General features: G+C 48.4%; 1 protein-coding gene across 2 annotated transcripts in view; it reads left to right on the forward strand.

Annotated features, from left to right (window-relative positions):
* LOC144763557 (MFS-type transporter SLC18B1-like) overlaps positions 1-21043 on the forward strand; it is a 664439-nt gene that overhangs the window by 150577 nt on the left and 492819 nt on the right. The window lies entirely within an intron of this gene.

The raw sequence follows: 21043 nt of genomic DNA on the forward strand, positions 1-21043 counted from the left end.
GTTTTTTGTGCCATTCTGCCCTCTGTCCAACTCGTTTTTTGTGCCTTCCTGCCCTCTGTCCTACTCGTTTTTTGTGCCTTTCTGCCCTCTGTCCGACTCTTTTTTTGTGCCTTTTTGCCCTCTGTTCCATTCCAATCAAAGCCCGTGAAGGGGCTCTGATCAACAGCAATACTTAAACAAAAGGCCACAGTCTGCCCCGCGCTTTAATAACAAAAGCCCTGCCTCGCGCTCCCACCAGCCCCCCGCCTCCTTACCTGCACTCCTCACGCCCACTCCGCCGCCACCGCCACGAAAAGTGCCTCATGTTCGCGCTGCTCGCCTCTTTGAAGCGACCGGCGGCGCGACCCTCTAGCGACGTCCTGTGTGCGCGCTCCACGCAAGGTGGTGCGCGCTGACGTCAGGGGAGGTGTGCACGCGCCCTTGAGGGAACAGTGGTGATGTGTGTTTTCAATATTGTAACACAGCAGCAGCTCACTAATATTACTGGAAATAATCACTTTGACTCCCTGCCATTTCTCATATGTGAGATCCTGTTTTGATCTAAAAGACACTTTCATATGAACGCTGCATGAAACTTAAACACATCATTTCTTTGCAAAATGTCTGTAATAGACACACACATCACCCACATTAAAAGTAAATGAAAGGAAAGGCCCCTTGCCCTACTTAACATAGATTCTAAGTACTAGGAAAGCTTTTGGCAGATAGACTGGCGCAGGTGGTCCCCTCCTTGGGTCACTGTGACCCTCGAGAAGCACTTTAGAGCAAGAACCTAGCACACGACCATACATATATCCACAAATAAATTTGTATAATAACGTTGACAGGATGTAATTTTAATTGTCAAAACAAGATGTTCCAGCTCCAGCCGACACGTGTTTCGTCGCTCGGGCAGATCACCCACGACTTCCTCAGGGCTGTATAAAAAACCACTTCCAATCTTTTACTACCTCCGGGCTGGTTGCAATTCCGTACCAGCCTGTTACAGGTAGGGCAGATATGTTAAACAACACGTCAGTCGTTAGTTCTTCTTTCTGTATTATATTTATGCGCTCAATATCTTCACGTTTCTGCATCAATTATTGCTCCAACAGTGTGCATGAACATTATTTATTATTAGGCTGTCCGGAATTCGGTTAAAACCGAATCTGCCCGACAGTACCCTACAGGATGAAAATCAGCTGACCCGGTTTAAACTGAGTGTCACTGACTTTTATAGTCATTGCGCCACTTGGCCACTTGATGGAGCCAAAGCACTAGAAACCATTGGCCTGCCTGTGGAGCCTGGTGCAGAGGTGTCGGGGAAAACACTGCTTCTGCACATGGGGAGCCGAGGTGTGAATGGCCCAAGGGCCAGAGCAACACCAGGCCCCCTTCCTGGCTCACGTGGGGGGGAGAAGAGCTGTTGTGGTCTGCTGCCATCGGCCTTACTACTGCCGCACCAGAGTACTTCACAGGTCTTTAAAAAGACCGTTTACTTAACAATGCTACCTTTGAAATCGCTTGGAAGCACAGACTAATTGCTGTAGGCGCTGCACAGTGGTTAGATTGCCAGTCATAGGTTTAGGGTACCTGAATTCTAATCCTGGCTCCTCGACAACGTGTGATCCTGGCCTGTGCCTCGTCCCTCTTGCACTGAAACAATAGTCGCCTAAGAGCACGCATGCACTCGGCATCATGAGGCAGAGAAGCGCTGTACATGGGATGTAAAAAAGTTATTTATAGGGCGTACCTGTCTGCGGGAGATGCGGACTCTCCGTGCTGTCCCAGCAGAGAGGCCTCCTCCTGCCCCATACCGTCTGCCATGGTCCTGCCCATCAGTACAATCTGCAGTGAAGGGCGGTTTTGGGGAGCTTTGGACCCTCAGTGCACATTGGCAGCTCTGGGCATCTCCCACTGCTCTCAGCACTGCCCTCTCTGCGCGTTTCTCTGCTCCTCCCCTCCCACCAGGGATCACCCCCAAAACACGGCGAGCAGCTCCTCCAGTCTAGAGGTGTCCAATTGTCAAAGGAAGACAGCCGGGGAGTGAGCGCGGGCGGGAGATGTCAGGGAGCTCACAGAGGCCGAGTCTGGGAGTCCAAGATGCATTCACCACCGCAAGTGTAATTGTGAAAAGTGCAGTAATCACTTTCATCGCCATTTTCCGTGAGGAGCCGCAGGATTAAACATGGCTCACATGGGTCTTCCTAGTTGTTGCAGTGTGGTGGGAAGGAAGGGAATCCCTTCAAAGGAAGCGGTTTCCAATGGCGTTCCCTTCCTCCTTTGCCTCTGCAGCTGTGAGCACCCATGCCGCCTCTGCACGTATCTAGCTAAGCCCAGCGAGGGGCATTGAAGAGGATCGTCTTTGTTCCCTGCAGTACCGCAGCAGCCAGATCAGGACCCTGCTAGGAGGGTCATCACAAGGCAGTCTGCATTGGATATGACGTGGGACCTTCCTTCCATTGAGCGCCAGAGAGGACGGAGACAAATACTGGACATTTATAATATTTTAAGATTCTGCCAAGGCCTGCTCATGATGTGTAAAAATAGGACTCTATGTAAACTCGTCCGTATTCATTTTTAAAATGGCTCTTCTGTCTTTTTTCCGTCTTTACCAGGGAAGGATAATCAAAACAGTTTGAGCACAAGTTTGAAAACGCTTTCTTTATTTGCTGTTTGAAGTATGTAATGGGAAGGGGGTAAAATACCGACTTAAAGTGATTTTCATAATTTTTGTATTGGCTAGGCATTGGCAATGCCAGTTAAAAACCAACAGGTCGCAACCCTAAATTATGCAGCCTTGAACTTTCCAATGCACACAAAGATTCCTCCAAATCCGGTGTGGCAGGGCTTTAAGGGGCTTAAATGAGTGCAATAGCGAGCCCTCTATTCATGTTCACTGGAGTGGCTGCCACTCTAAAGGAGGATCAGCCTTTTCTCAGATTGCAGGTGAGGAGCGGGGGATAAAGGGTAAAATAAGGGACACAAGGAAGTGAACAAAAAGACTTATAGGAAGGGTCAGGCGATAATAAGCAGAGTAGTGAGATGATAGAATGGCCCGCATCCTCCCGGTGTGATGAGATCAAGAGCATTTGGACTTGAAGTGTGAAAGTCTCATTGTGCCTGTCAGTGGGTCACAAAGGTGTTCTGAGAATTTGCACATCCAATCCTTGGCTTCTCAGCAGCGTGTACAGAGGATAGCTCCATATGTGCCAGGTTTAATTATGATTCTGTAGGTAAGTGTGGGAAGGAGGTATGCAGCAGATGAAATATTAACAGCAGCAGGAAAAGAAAATGTTGCATATACAGGCGTGAAGAGAGAGTGAACATGTACATGTTTGTGCATGGGAGGGGGCAGGGTGAAAAGGAAATGAAGCAAGATTGTCATGAAGATGGAGATAAAGTGCGAGTTAAAAAAAATTGCCACTAAGGTGTAGATAATGTGAAAGATGAAGGATATCAAAGAGGAGAAAAATTATGCAAGTGTCCCACAATAAAATGGTGTACAGTGGAAAATGGAATGAATTGGCAAACACTAAAAACCACCACCACCCCATCCAGAAATTACAATGTCTAATTCACAAACTCATATTTTCAGAATTGAAACATTTTGAATTAGTCTGGATCTTATTAAATGTTTTCCTCTAACTCCGCCTCCTAATCACACACTTTGGCCCCTCCCCCACACCAGCAGCCTAATTTGATGAGTACCTACACTTTTTTCCAAGCACTGGCAGTAATGTACTCTCCCTCTACCCACCCGATCAGGTGGACCACGCACAAGCACATGGCTATGAGTTAGTGAATGAATGAAGAATGAATAAAGAACATTGCAGACCAACGCTACAAACATTGTCTTCCATGCACATTAAAACAAGCGCGGCCCGCGGAACTCCGAAATCAAGCAGTCAAAAAACTACACCTATTGGCTATGCCAATGCTTGTTTTCAGTTTGCCATGCAGTGCTCTTTGGGGTTTGGAGTGCCATCCAGTGCATGCAGTGGATTCCCGATGCAATAGTTTCTAAAAATCGTTTTCCAAGTAAGAAGACCCTCATTACAACTTTAACAGCCATACAGATTAGTAGCCCATTTACTGTCGCATGGCTTTATCTGTTGTAGCTATTTGTATAGTGTAAAAGTCAATGGGCTATGATTTTAATATCAAAGGCAAACACGAATGCATAATTACTAGCAACACGCAGATATCTTAACCTAATTACGTGTCTAGCGATTAAAAGCAAGGAAAGTGAAAAAGAGCCAAATTGAAACTATTAACCTGTCTTAACGCGGCGTGAGTTATGCTATTAACAGCCAGCGTAAAACAAGTTGATCTTTAGCAGAGCCAACTCTGTCAGTGAGAGAGTTGGTACAAATGTTAAAAACAGTGTCGCATTGATAGCCATCGCCAGTGAGAGAGGGAGTTTCACAGGCTGTTATGCGCGAGATGAGGAAGACATTCCCGTGTGTTTGGTTGACTGTGATCTCGGAGCTTGGAACTGTCCCAAAAGCTCAGAGCAATGAACGCTGTGTTTGTGGGGTCCAGGCTGGCAGCAGCCCCATCCTGAATAATGATAAGGAATCCAGGAGGCAGGTGTGCTTTACAACTAATCCCTGTTGGCGAGCAGGCGATTATCAGGTGCACGGTACATACAAGCTGTTTTCACAAATCCGTACATTGTCAGTGTTAGTCATGGGTAGAGGTGTTGTACGACCGACCCTTTCCCAATTTTTTTTCTGCCTTTTACCTGCTTTACACTAATTGTGGCCTCCAACTTCCCTATGGCCTCCACATTCTCTACGTGCACTGTATGTGTTCCATACAACGTGCACGCACGGTGAACGCTTTGCCTTGGTTTAAAGACCGCTTAGCTGGCCGACCAGATGCCTTTAAGTAAGTTACGTATTTACAAAGTGATGCACGTACCTCATGCTAAGTTTGTCTATACCAGTAAAACCAAAAACAGCTCGTCCAGAAGGTGCCGATGCCCAAGACAGCCAGGGGTCGTGCTATATCTGTTCCTGCATGTGTTGCGTCGTTCATTATGTATACCCTGCAAGAAATTCTGTATTTTCCTTTTTCATCCCCAATTAGAAGTGAGGAAGTGAAACATACATTTCAAAGTGAATTCTTTTAGGGCTCCTCCTCTGACGTGCACGCCAAACAAAGATGGAGTTGGCCTGTCCACATGGGCCGTCCTAAAAGTGGAAAAGGCAGTCACCAAGAAGCCTGATTTCCAATCACCTGCCACCGTTTACCATAAACGATGACGCGGGCCAAAGGGAAACAGGGGCGGGGCTTCAAGTCCCTTCTGAATCCGTATTGATTGCTAATCCCTTCAGAATCCCTGTTTAAAGCTAAAGTCAAAATATGCAACCAGTTCAACGCATGTTGCATAACCTGTCCCAGAGAATGTCAACCTTCAGGTGAATCCATATTGGCATAGAAAGCTACATCAGTGGCCAGAGTTGGCAAATAGTTTTTTTTTTTTCTTTTCAAAGACTTTTATTTACGCACTTAATCATATTACACTGCGTGTAGCCTACAACCCGGAGGCCGGCAGCAAATCATAGGCAGTAATTCTGCAGTATCTGGTCACATCATACATAGCCAATTAGCCGACACCCCGGAGGTCCGGCGGCTTTCAAATAATATGTAATGCAAGTGACTTCATTATATCAGCAGCTTCGTAATGCTGGGCCTGCTTTGCCCTCCTCGCTTGTGGGCGTGCAATGGCTTGTCAATGATTGCCGCGACTACCTCACTAAAATGCTTGCCTAAAACAGTTGCTCATATCTCTAAGTACAAAACTAACCCCAACTACCCCCCTCCCTCAACATACCAGACACTCACTATCTCAGCTCATCCTCATGCACCCAACCCTACTGACAGCCTTACCCCTACCGTCCCGGGGGGGAATCTATCTACACTTCGTATTCAGCCCTTATGGCATTCACGTCAACACGTGTCAACCCACCCTATAGGTCCATGATCTAGTATAACCAATTGGCTAGAGCTCTACCCCCTGCCTCCCATCTCGCCTACCTACTGGGTTCCTCCAAACTCAGATTCCCTACCTGCTTCCTCGATCTCCAGGGATCGTCCATTTGTCCCTTTAATCTTGTCCTGTCTCCTCCTCCATCAGCCCCTGTCCACCCCAGATCTCACCCTGAGCTATCTCCTCCCGTTCTGCAGTGTGCAAGTCCTGTCCTTCATTTGCCTCACTCTGTGTTGTTACCTCATCATCCCCAGTGTGCAAATGTGTCCTGTACAGACTCCAGAAATCCTTGGGCCGGGCCGTAGGTGAGAGCAACTCACTATAAATTTCCGAGTGCGTGCTGCAATACAGCATATCTCTTGCCCATCTCCTCTTCGTAGGCAACAGGCCCCTCATCCAGCATATAGCCACCACCCTCTTAGCTATCAACAGGCACATGTCTGCTAGACGTCTCTGTGCCACTGGTAATGGCTTGGAGTAACCCAGCAGAGCCAGTGCCGGATTAGCTGGCATCGCTATCCCCAGGATATCACTCATTTCCAGAAACACTTCTTGCCAAAATTTATTAACACCAGGACAGCTCCAAGCCATGTGCATGAAGTCTGCCTCCTGTGCATGACAACGCTCACATTCAGCAGTCTGTCGAAGCCCATACCTATGCAAACGCTCTGGCGTGTAATAGACCCGCTGCAAATATTTGAAATGAACCAGCCTATGCCTTCCATTGAGAGACGGTACAAAAGAGGGGTGGTGATCTGGGTTTAATCCATCACCGTTCTTTAGCCCACTCTGCCACCCCAGTTCAGACATGGCTATATGCAAATCAGTCTGACCCTGTGCCTCATGGGAACAGTCCAGCCCGATCTGCCAAGCCATGCCTTCCCTGGACCGGAAACAAGCTTCCGAGGACCGGTTTCTGGCATTCCAGCCGTCTTCAGCCCGGCTTGCTTGAATCCAGTGGCAAAGTGAGCAAGGGACTCACGTCTGAGCATACCCTGCCACACTTATGGCGGCCAAAAGCGGTACAAAAGGGGGTGGTGATGGACAGAGCATCTGAATCAATCAAACACTCACACCCAGTCAAAAGATATGGGTTTAATCCATCACCGTTCTTTAGCCCACTCTGCCACCCCAGTTCAGACATGGCTATATGCAAATCAGTCTGACCCTGTGCCTCATGGGAACAGTCCAGCCCGAACTGCCAAGCCATGCCTTCCCTGGACCGTAAACAAGCTTCCGAGGACCGTTTTCTGGCATTCCAGCCATCTTCAGCCCGGCTTGCTTGAATCCAGTGGCAAAGTGAGCAAGTGACTCACGTCTGAGCATACCCTGCCACACTTATGGCGGCCAAAAGCGGTACAAAAGGGGGTGGTGATTGACAGAGCATTTGAATCAATCAAACACTCACACCCAGTCAAAAGATCTGGGTTTAATCCATCACGGTTCTTTAACCCACTCTGCCACCCCAGTTCAGACATGGCTATATGCAAATCAGTCTGACCCTGTGCCTCATGGGAATAGTCCAGCCCGAACTGCCAAGCCATGCCTTCCATGGACCGGAAACAAGCTTCCGAGGACCGGTTTCTGGCATTCCAGCCGTCTTCAGCCCGGCTTGCTTGAATCCAGTGGCAAAGTGAGCAAGGGACTCACGTCTGAGCATACCCTGCCACACTTAAGGCGGCCAAAAGCGGTACAAAAGGGGGTGGTGATGGACAGAGCATCTGAATCAATCAAACACTCACACCCAGTCAAAAGATCTGGGTTTAATCCATCACCGTTCTTTAGCCCACTCTGCCACCCCAGTTCAGACATGGCTATATGCAAATCAGTCTGACCCAGTGCCTCATGGGAACAGTCCTGCCCGAACTGCCAAGCCATGCCTTCCCTGGACCGGAAACAAGCTTCCGAGGACCGGTTTCGGGCATTCCAGCCGTCCTCTGCCCGGCTTGCTTGAATCCAGTGGCAAAGTGAGCAAGGGACTCACGTCTGAGCATACCCTGCCACACTTATGGCAGCCAAAAGCGGTACAAAAGGGGGTGGTGATGGACAGAGCATCTGAATCAATCAAACACTCACACCCAGTCCAAAGATCTGGGTTTAATCCATCACCGTTCTTTAGCCCACTCTGCCACCTCAGTTCAGACATGGCTATTTTTTGGCCATTTTGTTCTCACAGCGCCGGGACACCTCCTAGTGAGGTAGCTGTTCGCGCTCTATAAAACTCATTATTATTATTATTATTATTATTATGTGAATCAGTCTGACCCTCTGCCTCATGGGAACAGTCCAGCCTGAACTGCCAAGCCATGCCTTCCCTGGACCGGAAACAAGCTTCCGAGGACCGGTTTCTGGCATTCCAGCCGTCTTCAGCCCGGCTTGCTTGAATCCAGTGGCAAAGTGAGCAAGGGACTCACGTCTGAGCATACCCTGCCACACTTATGGCGGCCAAAAGTGGTACAAAAGGGGGTGGTGATTGACAGAGCATTTGAATCAATCAAATACTCACACCCAGGCAAAAGATCTGGGTTTAATCCATCTCCGTTCTTTAACCCACTCTGCCACCCCAGTTCAGACATGGTTATATGCAAATCAGTCTGACCCTGTGCGTCATGGGAAAAGTACAGCCCCAACTGCCAAGCCATGCCTTCCCTGGACCGGAAACAAGCTTCCGAGGACCGGTTTCTGGCATTCCAGCCGTCTTCAGCCCGGCTTGCTTGAATCCAGTGGCAAAGTGAGCAAGGGACTCACGTCTGAGCATACCCTGCCACACTTATGGCGGCCAAAAGCAGTACAAAAGGGGGTGGTGATGGACAGAGCATCTGAATCAATCAAACACTCACACCCAGTCAAAAGATCTTGGTTTTATCCATCACCGTTTTTTAGCCCACTCTGCCACCCCAGTTCAGACATGGCTATATGCAAATCAGTCTGACCCTGTGCCTCATGGGAACATTCCAGCCCGAACTGCCATGCCATGCCTTCCCTGGTCCGAAAACAAGCTTCCGAGGACCGGTTTCTGGCATTCCAGCCGTCTTCAGCCCGGCTTGCTTGAATCCAGTGGCAAAGTGAGCAAGGGACTCACGTCTGAGCATACCCTGCCTCACTTCCATTGAGAGACAGCTTTCTCGTGTTCGTACAGCAGTATTCCCACATTTTATCGTCTATTTGCATTTGTAGATCGCGCTGCCACGCAATCCTGGCCTTAGAGTGTTGTTGTTCCTGTTGTTTGATTCCCAGCTTAACTAAGTTCCTAACTAACTTGTGAGGGGCTGCCGTTTTAATCACTTAAGTGAGTTCCAGGAGGTCTGGGGGCTCCGCCAGATCTGTGCCCAATAGTTCTAGGAGCGCACTGCGCACCCTGTGGAATTGGAATTGTAGTAATAACGATGTCGCAATATCCGAGGGGCGAGCCTGCTCCCAGGTTTTAACCACTCCGCCTACAAATAAGTCCTCCATCTTTACGACCCCCAATTTATTCAGAGCTAGTGTGACTCCTTTCTCTTTCAGAGGGGCAAGCCACACTGCCCATTCTATCGGCATAAGTGGGGAGTACACTGCAGCAGCAGCAGCAGCACACAGTCCTTTTCCTGTAAGAGCGCATGCCACGCGTGATTCGTGGCCTTAATCGAGTCAAGTTTACCAATACTGCGATCAGCCGGGTAGAACACAGTGGCTGGCAATGGGGCAGGTTCCGCAAACAGACGTTCAAGAATGACATGGGGAATAGCAGAATCCCCGTGTATTCACGTATGTAGATGAGCCGCCTGGGCAACTCTGTAATATCTTTCCATGTCCGGTGCCCCCAGTCCTCCCATCTCATAAGGGAGCGTTAGAGTTTTCCACTTTACTCTTGGCTGTTTACCGCCCCAGGCGAGTTTAACAAGAACTTGAGTCAGGCTTTTGAAAAAGGCCCTGGAGAGAACTACTGGGATATTATTGAATAAGAACAGAAACCGCGGTAATACTACCATCTTCATGATGGCAATCCTACCCATTAATGACAAGGGTAACTTGCACCATGCGTCCATGTCTTCGTCCAACCTCGTAAAAGCCACCCCGTAATTTTCCCGTATTAAAACGTCCGGGTCCGTCGGGAGCTGAATCCCTAGGTATCTGACCGGTTCCGTTGTCCATTGCAACGGGTACTCCATATCAAATTGTAGTGTCACTGGTGGTAATGGGAACCGACTGATTTGGTCCAGTTTACTTTCAGACCCGAAAGAGCTCCAAATCTTACAACTTCTCTGAGCACAGAGGAAAGGTTTGTTTGCGGGTCACGGACATATAACAGTGTGTCGTCTGCATACGTAGAGATACCGATCCGGTAGGTTGGAAAGTTGATCCCTTCGTGCCTATGGTATTCCCTGATTGCGCATGCCAATGGTTCCGCGACCAGCGCGTACAGTAAGGGCGAGAGTGGGCAACCCTGCCTAGTACCTCTACTGATTTCGAAAGCTTCTGTGACACTATTGCCCAAGCGCAGTCTAGCTGTGGGTTTGTAATATAAAGCTCCTATCATTTGCAAAAAGGGTTCCCCCAGCCCCAGTTTATGGAGTACCCTCAGCATGAAGGGCCACTCCACCGAGTCGAAGGTCTTCTCCATGTCGAGGAAAATCGCTATCGCTTTGTTTTCCTGGCGTACATGTTGCATGGTCCCCAATACCGTGCGGATATTATAAGTGAGGTTTCTGGCAGGTATGAATCCCGCTTGTTCCGTAGCAACCATTTCTGGGATGAGTAACGCCAGACGCCTGGCCAGTACTTTTGCGTACAATTTAGCATCTACGTTTAGCAGCGATGGCTGTCTGTAGGAACCACACAAATTAGCAGGTTTCCCAGGTTTCAGAATCGTGACAAGAAGAGCCTCCCTCATAGATCCAGGCATACTACCCTCTTCACAGATGTCGTCAAACAGAGTAGATATATGTGGGACCAGCTTATCTTTAAAGGCTTTATAAAAGCCCACTGTCAACCCATCCGCTCCTGGTGCGCTACCAGAGCGCATCCCTTCTAGCGCCTCCACAATCTCATCCTGGTGTATGGGCATCATCAAGAATTCTCTTTGGGAATTGGACAATAGTGGCATTTTAATGTAGCTCAGATAATCATCTATTTCCTCCTCCACTCGAGTAGATCTGGACTTATATAGTCCAGAATAGTAGTCTCGAAACTCCTCATGTATTTCTGTTTCCCCTGTGAGTACTACCCCCGTTGATGTCAGCAGCTCATCCACCACCAGAGGTCGTCTTTCATTCCGCATTATTCGAGCCAGCAGTGAGCCGGGCCGTTCTCCCTCATCATATGTGCACGCAGTGGCGTATTTGCCCAAGTGTTGAACTTCCCTGTCTGCCTCCTCATTATATTCAGAAATTAGTACTTTAATTTGTTCTGCAGTGGCAGTATCGGGGTTACCCTGCTGTTGTCTTTCTAGGGCTGACAATTGTGTATCAAGATGTTTCAGTCTTTGCCTTATTACTTTGAGCACGCTTGAATGTTTAGACATTGCTATACCACGGATGTATACTTTAAATGTGTCCCAAACCGTTTGAAAACTATCGACTGTACCCACATTAGTTTCAAAGAAAATGTCTATATGTTCTGCAATTTCTCCTCTGAATACTTCATCCAGTAACGAGTAAGGAGGAAAGCGCCATGTAAAGGGGGGGATTCTTTTTACCGGTGTTTCCAATACCAGTAGCAGGGGGGAGTGGTCTGAAAGGGTGCGAGGCAGTATCATACAGTCCCTAATACTTTTGACAGTAGCTTGAGATGCCAGCCAGTAGTCTATTCTTGTATGGATGTCATGGTAAGCAGAGTAGTGAGTATATCCGCCCTTCGTGGGGTTCCGCTGCCTCCATACATCCAAGTCCAATTTGACAAGCTCTGATTTCATTTGCAAAGCTGCGGCCGCTGGCCGCCATGCTGGCCCCGCTGACCTGTCCACATCCGGGTCAAATACTAGGTTAAAATCGCCCCCCCCCCCATAAAATTCTAGAGCAAACGTAAGGTCTACAATGCGTCGCCAGCTCCTCGTAAAAATCTGGGGAGTCGTAGTTGGGACCATAAACGTTAACCAAAATAAGGTCATGTCCCTTACCTACACACCTGGCTATCAAGTATCGGCCTTCTGAGTCCACTTTTATCGTTGTCAATTGTAGGTTCGACTTAGGATTGACCCATACAATCACCCCTCTGGAATGTGTAGTAAACCCTGCTGCCACACTATTTCCCCTCAGACCCCTAGCTGAGAGCATCCTGCTTGTTATCGGGAGGTGAGTCTCCTGGATAAGTGCTAAATCAATGTGATGTCTGTGTAGGTAAGATATAACTTTCCTAAGCTTGCGGTAATCATTAAGACCTCTCACATTCCAAGTCAATGCCCTCAGAGATTCAAGAGCTCTTTCATCCTTCATACCACTGCAATCAGCCATCTGTCAAGGGAGTCAAGATAGTCATCCAATGTGGTTCCCCAGCTCTGGGTGCCGCTCTTCCAAGGGCGTCAGTCAAATGAGTTGCAGATTGAGAATTAGTACTGAGTAGAATTTCGTCTGGCGTAACAAACAACTTCCTTTTCCCCGAAATAGACCACCCACCCCACCCCAAGCTTCCCCCCCCCACAGCCGACCTCCCCCAACCTGGCCTGGCAGTGCCCTGTCTCTCCCCCCTTTATCCCCTCGCTGGAAACAGCTTGAACAACCCCTAAACTGACCTCCATAAGAACCGTTATAGCCAAAAGTGCTAGGGCAGAGGTCGCCAGCACAAATATACAACAGTACATCAGCATTACATTTCTCACGTTTGCCCCAGCTCTATCACCCTCTAAGTGTCCATTAACGTGAGGCTTAAATCAATACAGGATGGAGTCTCTAAGGGCCTCGCCCTTCGTTACCCCCCTCTCCTAAGGCACACATATCGTTAGCAATGTTCAGTTACCATATGCGTTAGATTATATACTAAAAACCATGTCCGCATATAGTCTATTAACTGCTCCCGCTCGCTATCGGGCACATATATTGAAAAGATCTCACCCATCCATAGCGTCACTTTTCCATCGCAGGCCCCTCCGCTTCCACAGTTCGGGATTTCTAGACTCCCAAGGTTACTTCAATACGAGTCCCAGTAGCAACAACTTGGTTCATTCTCCAGTGGGTCAGACATTATCCAGCTCTGAGCATCGCCCGTTAAGTTATTCTTGTTCGTCCAGGTGGCTGCTCTCACCATGCACCTCATTTTGACCTCTGGGCTACTCCTCTGCTCCTTGGACCACTCCTTTAAAGATTTCTGAAGTTCTCTTTGATCCGTGAAAAAGTGTGAGTGACCTTGTCTATTTATCCGCAATTTCGCCAGGTACAACATAGCATAGTCCAATCCAAGTTCCAGGAGCTGCTTCTTGTATGGGGCGAAGTGTCGCCTCTCCTCCTGCACTTTCGCAGTGAAGTCAGGGTACAAAGAAACATCCATGCCTTCGAATTGTAGTTTCCCTTTGTCCCTTGCAACCCTCAACGCCGTATCACGATCCCTGTAGTTCAATAGCTTCGCTATTATCGGCCTCGGAGGTGCGCCTGGGCGCGGTCGAGGTCCCAACGTGCGATGCGCTCTTTCCACTATAAACATCGGTGAGAATAAATCCTCTCCCAATAGAGTAGTCAAGAGTTTCTCTACGAAGAGTTCCATCTTCCCAGTTTGCGTCGTCTCCGCTATCCCCGTAATGCGGATGGTCGAGCGCCTCGAGCGGGCCTTCAAATCCTCAGACTTGTCTTGTATAACTTGGAGGAGTCTAGCGAACTGCTTGCGGTCTTTATCCCATTCAGACTGTGCTTCTTCCACTTCCGTGATCCGTCTCTCGGACATGTCAAGTCGTTCCGTATGTTTGTCCACCCGCTCTGACATGCGATCCATTCGGTACGTGAGAGCGTCGATCTTCGAGCCATTGGACGCCATACTATCTTGTAATCCTTTCTCCATTGTCACCAGCATGTTCTTTATATCCGCATACAGTGAGCCATCTTGGCCTCTGCTTGTCGGGGATGGCGCAGATGCTTGTGTTTCAGGTGGTTTAGTTCGTCGCTGGTCAAAAGCCAACTTGGTCTGGGTTTTGTCGTTCTTGTCCATGTTGATACGTTAGTGTCCAAGTCGAACTGCCTCCCCGCGTGTGAACAGCGATTGATTTACAACAGTTCTTCAGCCACCAGGACCACACAGTTGGCTCCCGTGGCACAACGTGGCCCCCTCGCCCCCGTACTCTCCGGGGCCAGCCACCAGTGAATGCGGCTCTCACCAATCTGTCTCACTGTATAACCTGTTGTATCCCAATGTACACCGTGTCGTAGCACACATTTGTAGAGGACTTGATCTCGTCCCTTTCTCCAGCTGCTACCGCAGAAGTGATGTCTAGGCCAGCTGAGTGGAATTCCGTTGTGGTATCGTCTGTGAATAATCTGTCGCGAATTAATACCACGCGCTCAGCTCTGTGTGTCCGTAGCTTCACATGGGTGTACCTCAGTACGATCCGGCAGTCCGCTCATCAAGCTATGGGAAGCTCCTCTTGCTCGCCCTCTCTCCTGTAAGCAGACAGGCTGTATACTAGGCTAGCTGGTAGCAGCTTTCAAGCTTGTGCTTGTACACTGGCCTTTCGCACCGTCTAACAGGACGCCCGGTCCACTCAAATGTGTTCTCGATGCCTGGGTGGGGGGGGGATTCTCTTTTTCCACCACTCGTGGTCGGTCTGTGATGTGTGCTCCTCAGTGTGTGCAGTAGCTGCCCTCTCCTCCAGCCAACCACCGCACCCGTAGGCGTTCACAGGTCTTCTCCCTCCATCACACCGCGCCTCTGGGCTCTTCCCGCCACTCAGGGCAAGCTGTGACGGGGGGAGGGGGCACTCGGTCCGATCAATTGGCGCTCAGGGATGTATCAATAGCCCCAATTGTGATCGTTTTGTGAGCCTAAAGCAAGTCTAGTATCATTAGGGCCGTTCCCAGTACATACGTTCAGTTACCGAGCTGCCGCCAATTTTCCGCCGCCATTACGCTAGAGGGAACCATGCGGGTCTCCGAATTCCCTGTCCTCCACCTCCGCACCGTTCGTTGTTCCTCACTAACTCCGGGCAGCAGCTTGCGTGGTCTCCCCCTCGCCTAGCGCCGTCTCTCTCCGCTCCGCAGGCCGATCTCAAGCCCCGTCTTCGCTCCGCCAGGGACGGGTCCGCAACTCTACGGCTAGCCGCACGCAGTGTCACGTACAGCGGCGCACAGCCCAGGCGAATCCGCGGATCAAGGCCTGGTCCGTAGTAGTTTTACGGGTGTCTCAGCTGCTCCGTACTCCGTTGATTTTCAGCGGGACGCCTGTCAGGTGTTCCCTTCCGCGTCTGGAGCGTGTGCCTACACTTCAGGGGTAAATTTCCTCCGTTAATTCAGGATATTTAGCAGGATTTTGATGGTAATAGAGCGGAGCTCGGCTCCTACGCTCCCTTCATCAGCGCTGGCTAGCTCCGCCCCCCCCAGAGTTGGCAAATTGTGTACTGGCTGTTTTGGCATTGCCAGTCTCAAGTGCCGATGTCAAGAGGGCCTTTTCACAAATAAAAGTTTACATGGGAAGGAAAGAGAGAGCACGAATGACCAAAGACTCACTGAAGAAATATTGTATGGTGTACTACAATAAGTTGCACTTGTAAAAATGTATTTGGACCCCATATACACTGTACATACACTGTCTATATACCATGCATCACTGAAGAGAGAAAGCAATAATAAAAGCAAAGCGTTCCATAAACACCTGTAAAACACTGTTTCAGTTGTTTTTTATGGCGCAAAAATGAGTAACCACTGAAAAGCACTGTTTTTTAAGGTATTGAAATCACTGGAAAACACTGAAAAAACACCACCAGAATTTACCAAAAATAGAAACTGAAAACAGGAAAGCCTATTTATTATGCACCCCTCCGTATTCTTAGTTCAATCTTGAGTAGCACTGTATACTGCTACATCCTAGTGGCCACCCTTAAAGAAGAACTAACGACTGATGTGTTGTTTAACATATCTGCCCTACCCGTAACAGGCTGGGACGGAATTACAACCAGCCCTGAGGAAGTCGTGGGTGATCTGCCCGAGCGACGAAACACGTGTCAGCTGGAGCTGGAACATCTTGTTGTGACAATTAAAAATACATCCTGTGAATGTTATTATACAAATGTATTTGTGGATATATGTATGGTGGTGTGCTAGGTTCTTGCTCTAAAGTATAGGATCAGCTGATCTATTTGTAGGAGGTATTGGATGACTGCCTCGAGCCTAAGCACCTACTCAGAAACTATATTTGATGTACTACTAGATAGACCTTGAAAGGCAAAGCGCCAGTAGAACCCAGGGTTAAAATCATCCAAGTTCTTGTTTTATTCCCCCTCAAGAAGCACCTCCTTAAACCTTCGGCGCTTCTTTAGGATTGCCACATATTCACAAACCCAATGGCTGAGAGCAGGCTACCTCATATTAGACCTGGAGAAGGCATTCAAGTCCCTGGAGCGGGGATTCCTATTTGCCACACTAGATAAATATCATCTGGGGGGAGTCTTTTCTCAACATGGTGAAGCTACTGTATAGTGCCCCTATTGCAAGGGTTAAAATAGGCCCCTACATATCCGGCCTCGTGGAAGTGCACAGAGCGACTAGGCAGGGCTGACCACTGTCTCCATTGCTCTTCGCACTGGCAATTGAGCCACCAGCGGAAGCAATGCGCACATAGATACCAGACGGCATTGCGCAAGGAGACGGCACACGCACAATATCTTTGTACGCGGACCATCTTTTGCTATATATATAAGAGACATCCACTGTATCCCACAGAGATTAGCAACCATATTGGAAAACTTTGCTTCTATATCTGGACTATGAGTAAACGTCACTCAACCCTGTCTATATATCTTTTTCGTTGGTGTGCATACATGTTCCTCTACCTGGGCATCCGCATATACAGATGCCCAAAAGACTTAGAAGATGGCAACCTGGGCAGAGCACTTACCGCAGTCTGCTCCCAGATGGCGTTTTGGAACACGCTCCCACTATCAGTGACGAGGAAAGTGTCCATATTAAAGATGGTAATACTGCCAGGTTTTTATATTATTTCACAAATCTCCCATGCTACATCCCTTCGTCCTTCTTCCGGCCCCTCGGAAGATTAGCAAAAGATTTCATATGGGGGAAAGTTAGGCACAGGGTGGCGATCCGCAAACTCTACTTACAGGTGGACTAGGGTGGCCTGGCAGTTCGACACTTGGAACAGTACTACTTAGCAGCCCAAATACAATGGGTTGCCAGATGGTTTGCTGACCGCCACAGTGGAGCCACAGTAACCACACAAGACCCCCTACAGATCACGGAGCTAGTGGTAATATTTCACCCATGTTCAAAAGCCAAGCCACTGGACTCACTTCTGCTGAATGTGGCCTACAAGAGCTTCCTTAGAGCACTGTATATCACCCGCAAAACCACACCATACGCTCCAGCCCTACCTCTGGAGTGAACACCCAGAGGTCACACAGTAACCACAGCAGCAGATCTCAGACTCTGCCACACTGTCGGAATTCAGGTATTTGGGGTCTATATCGAGAGGGAACACCAGTCCCATATACAACGCGAATGGTGGAAGACAAATTACCTCCCGGCCAATTTCTACTGCATCACTCCCTATTAGCGTTGATAACAGCTAAATGGGGAGACATGACTACTGAACCAGAGACACACCTCACCATACAATACCTACATGTTATGGGTCAAGGTGAGCACCTTGTCAAATGGTTTGCAGCATCCCTCAGGCATCACACAGCGGCAAACCTATCGGCCCTCCGCCAGCACTGGGAGGCAGACATAGGACCCCAGCTCACAGACACAGAATGGGCCTCGGTGTTGGCAAGCACAACTCAGGTTCCAAGGAATGAGCGCCTGCGACAAATACAATTCTATATCACCCATAGAGTGTATCTCATGCCAGCGAAGATCAATCAATACTTTAGGCGCCAAGATAGCAAATGCATAAATCTCTTACGGGGTGACCCAGTATCCCTCAGAACCTGGGCAGTATATTTTAAGTATAAACAATGGTTCTGTCGGGTATGAACCTAGTTGCCTTAAATCATGTATAAATCTGAAATTTCTTGAAAACAGTGCTTCATCATATTTTACATCAGATGTGATTATTTACATCAACTGGTACATACAAAACCAAACCCAAAAAGAGAGAGAGGGTCATAGAGGTTTTAATCACCAAGTCTACTTATAAGTTACGGATAAGTAGACTTGGTGATTAAAACCTCTATGACCCTCTCTCTCTTTTTTGGCTAGGTTTTGTATGTACCAGTTGATGTAAATAATCACATCTGATGTAAAATATGATGAAGCACTGTTTTCAAGAAATTTCAGATTTATACATGATTTAAGGCAACTTGGTTCATACCCGACAGAACCATTGTTTATACTTAAAAGATACCAAATGCCCCAGATGTATGCATTTAGATGCAGACTTGCTACACATGCTATGGGAGTGCTCCACATTAACAGAATATTGGTCGGCAATAGCCGACGCGCTGGCGCACTACACAGGTCGCACACTCCCGTTTGTATGGCACGTATATCTTCTGCATTTATATCATAGAGCCCCCAACAATAAAACCACGTCTAGATTTGTAGATCTTGGGTTGGCAGTAGCAAAAAGGCTTATCACAAAAAGATGGAAGGACCCTGACCTGCTGCTCATAATAATGTGGAGAAGCTCCATGCTAAACTGTGCCAAAGCAGAAAGCACTGCACTCAGATGTGAGGACATGCTTGGGATCCGCAAGATCCCCCTCATTTCAAGTTGGGATGAAATCCTAACCGCATTGACTCACATACAAGGGAATGCCTTGCCCTCTCAGACTCATATAGATGATACACCTCAAGAGCACATACCATAGAAGAGAGCATGCGGGGCGGAGAAGCAGAAAAGTGTAAGGTAAAGAATTCCAACCCACCAAATTAGTGCAACCATGAACACACCCTTTCCAAGCTAGCAGCCAGCGCCAGAGCACAAATGACAGACATTAACCCCAAGATTGTTGCTCCCAGGGTACCTAAGCTCCAGCATCACAGTTGAGATCCCTAACCTGTTAAGTATTATTTTGCCACAGTTTTGTTAACACCCCTCCTCCACAGTTACGGAGCACATCGTGACAAATGCTTGCCCAGTGCAGTTGCACAGTGTAAGACGTATTAGGAACATCATTAAGGGTGGGCGTAGTTCCCGAAGTAGCGCTACGCGAAGTGCACTTCGCACTACGCGAACTTCACGTAGCACTAAGCGAGCTGCGTAGTAGCATGTTCGCACTGTGCAAGATGCGTTTTCAATGATTGCACAGTGCGGACAAGCATCCGGCACTGTGCAAGCATTGAAAACGGCATCTTGCACAGTGCGAGCTGTAGTTTTCTGCTGCTCGAGTAGATTATTACTCGAGCGGCAGCTTTCTCAACGCGAACAGGTAGTTTCTCATTGAGAGCGGTCGCGAGCATGCGCAACCACTCACAATGAGAAACCGGACCTCCTCGTGTTGAGAATCTCGCCAGGATGTCATTTTGCTTGCTCGCGGTCGCGAACATGACGTTCAGGACCGCGAACAAGCAAAAAATGACCGCTGCACTACGCTACGCTACGCATGTTCGCACTGTGCTACGTGCAGCTCGCGTAGTGCGAAGTTGCGAAAACTTCGCAAACTCCGCGAGCGTAGCGTAGTGCTTCGCCCAGGGTTAAACATCATCACTGACACCACAGACATATATCCAAGACAATGTGCCTGATGCCAGGCAAGATATAAATTATGTTATATAAGTAGTATCATTTGCTGTGAAACTTTAAAGGATTCATTGGACACAGAAAGATGTAAATGACACAAATATCAGAAATGTCCTTCCTTTTTTTTGTCTGTTATCGTTGCCTGTTGCAACTTAACGAACCAATGTGTGGCTGGTATGTGTTTATTATGAAGAAAAAAACTAATAAAAACAGTTGTTAAAAAAACGTAAATGAAAGTAAAACAGTACTTAAAACAATCTGTTTAAGAATTAGGTCAAGGTCATCAGGGCAGGACTCTCTGCAGAACAGAGCTGGTGCTAACAGAGGGCCTCCTGAATGGCTGGGGCCCTGGGCCAGAGCCAACTTTGCCCATGCGTTAAAACGTCTCTGAGCATATCGCTTTTACGGTTTTGATTGGGGGTGGCCTGGCCCAACCAAGCCTCCTCTGGGCTCAGATGGGCACGGACTGGCCCTCCCTTGCCCGGCCCGTGCAGTACGGCAGCGCAGGGCTTAGGTGGATACAGCTGCTGAATTGACATGAAGTGGGATGTGGGATATGTAGCCCCCAGCAGCCGCTCAACTAACGCAACGGCTTCACACCCTGCAGCAGAGTGGTTGATCTAGGCAGTGTCAGTAATAGCTCACCTTGGTCCCGGGAGCAAAGCACTGACCTAGACAGTTGTTTCAAATCCCACAGGGCAAAGCAGCAGTGTCTGCTGTTCATCCATCTCCCCCGCCAACAAGGACTCTTGTAGCCAGCCTGTGGAGTTTCCTCTGTGATGGCCTCTTCCCCCAGGATCTCCGCCTGCAAGACCTCCGAAGTAGGGACCCCATGCGTAAGAGCTTACAGCAGGCCTCATTCCAAACAAAGGACCAGGCGAGTGGCAGCTGTAACCAGCAGGGGGCCCTTACATGGAACATTCGTACGGCTGCATAATGAATATATGATTATACCACGATTTCAGTTACCACGCATGGCTTTACCACGCGAATTTTACCTCGCAAGTGGCTTTACCACGCTGGTATTTACAACGTAGCATTTTACTACGCGTTGCAACGTCTTACCTTCACGTCTTTCTCCACGAGCCCTTACTTCCATCCTCCTTTGAAACAAGCGTCAAAACACGTATACCAAAATAAAAAAAGGACTGCTTTTTTGACGTACACGGCACGTCTTTGGGGGAGGCTCTTTCCTCTTTCTTTTAAATTTATGTTCGTTTTTTTGTTAAAGTAACCTGCTTGTTATTTTTGGGG

The sequence above is a fragment of the Lissotriton helveticus genome, chromosome 6 (assembly GCF_964261635.1).
Source record: "Lissotriton helveticus chromosome 6, aLisHel1.1, whole genome shotgun sequence".
NCBI classification, from domain to species: Eukaryota; Metazoa; Chordata; class Amphibia; order Caudata; family Salamandridae; genus Lissotriton; species Lissotriton helveticus.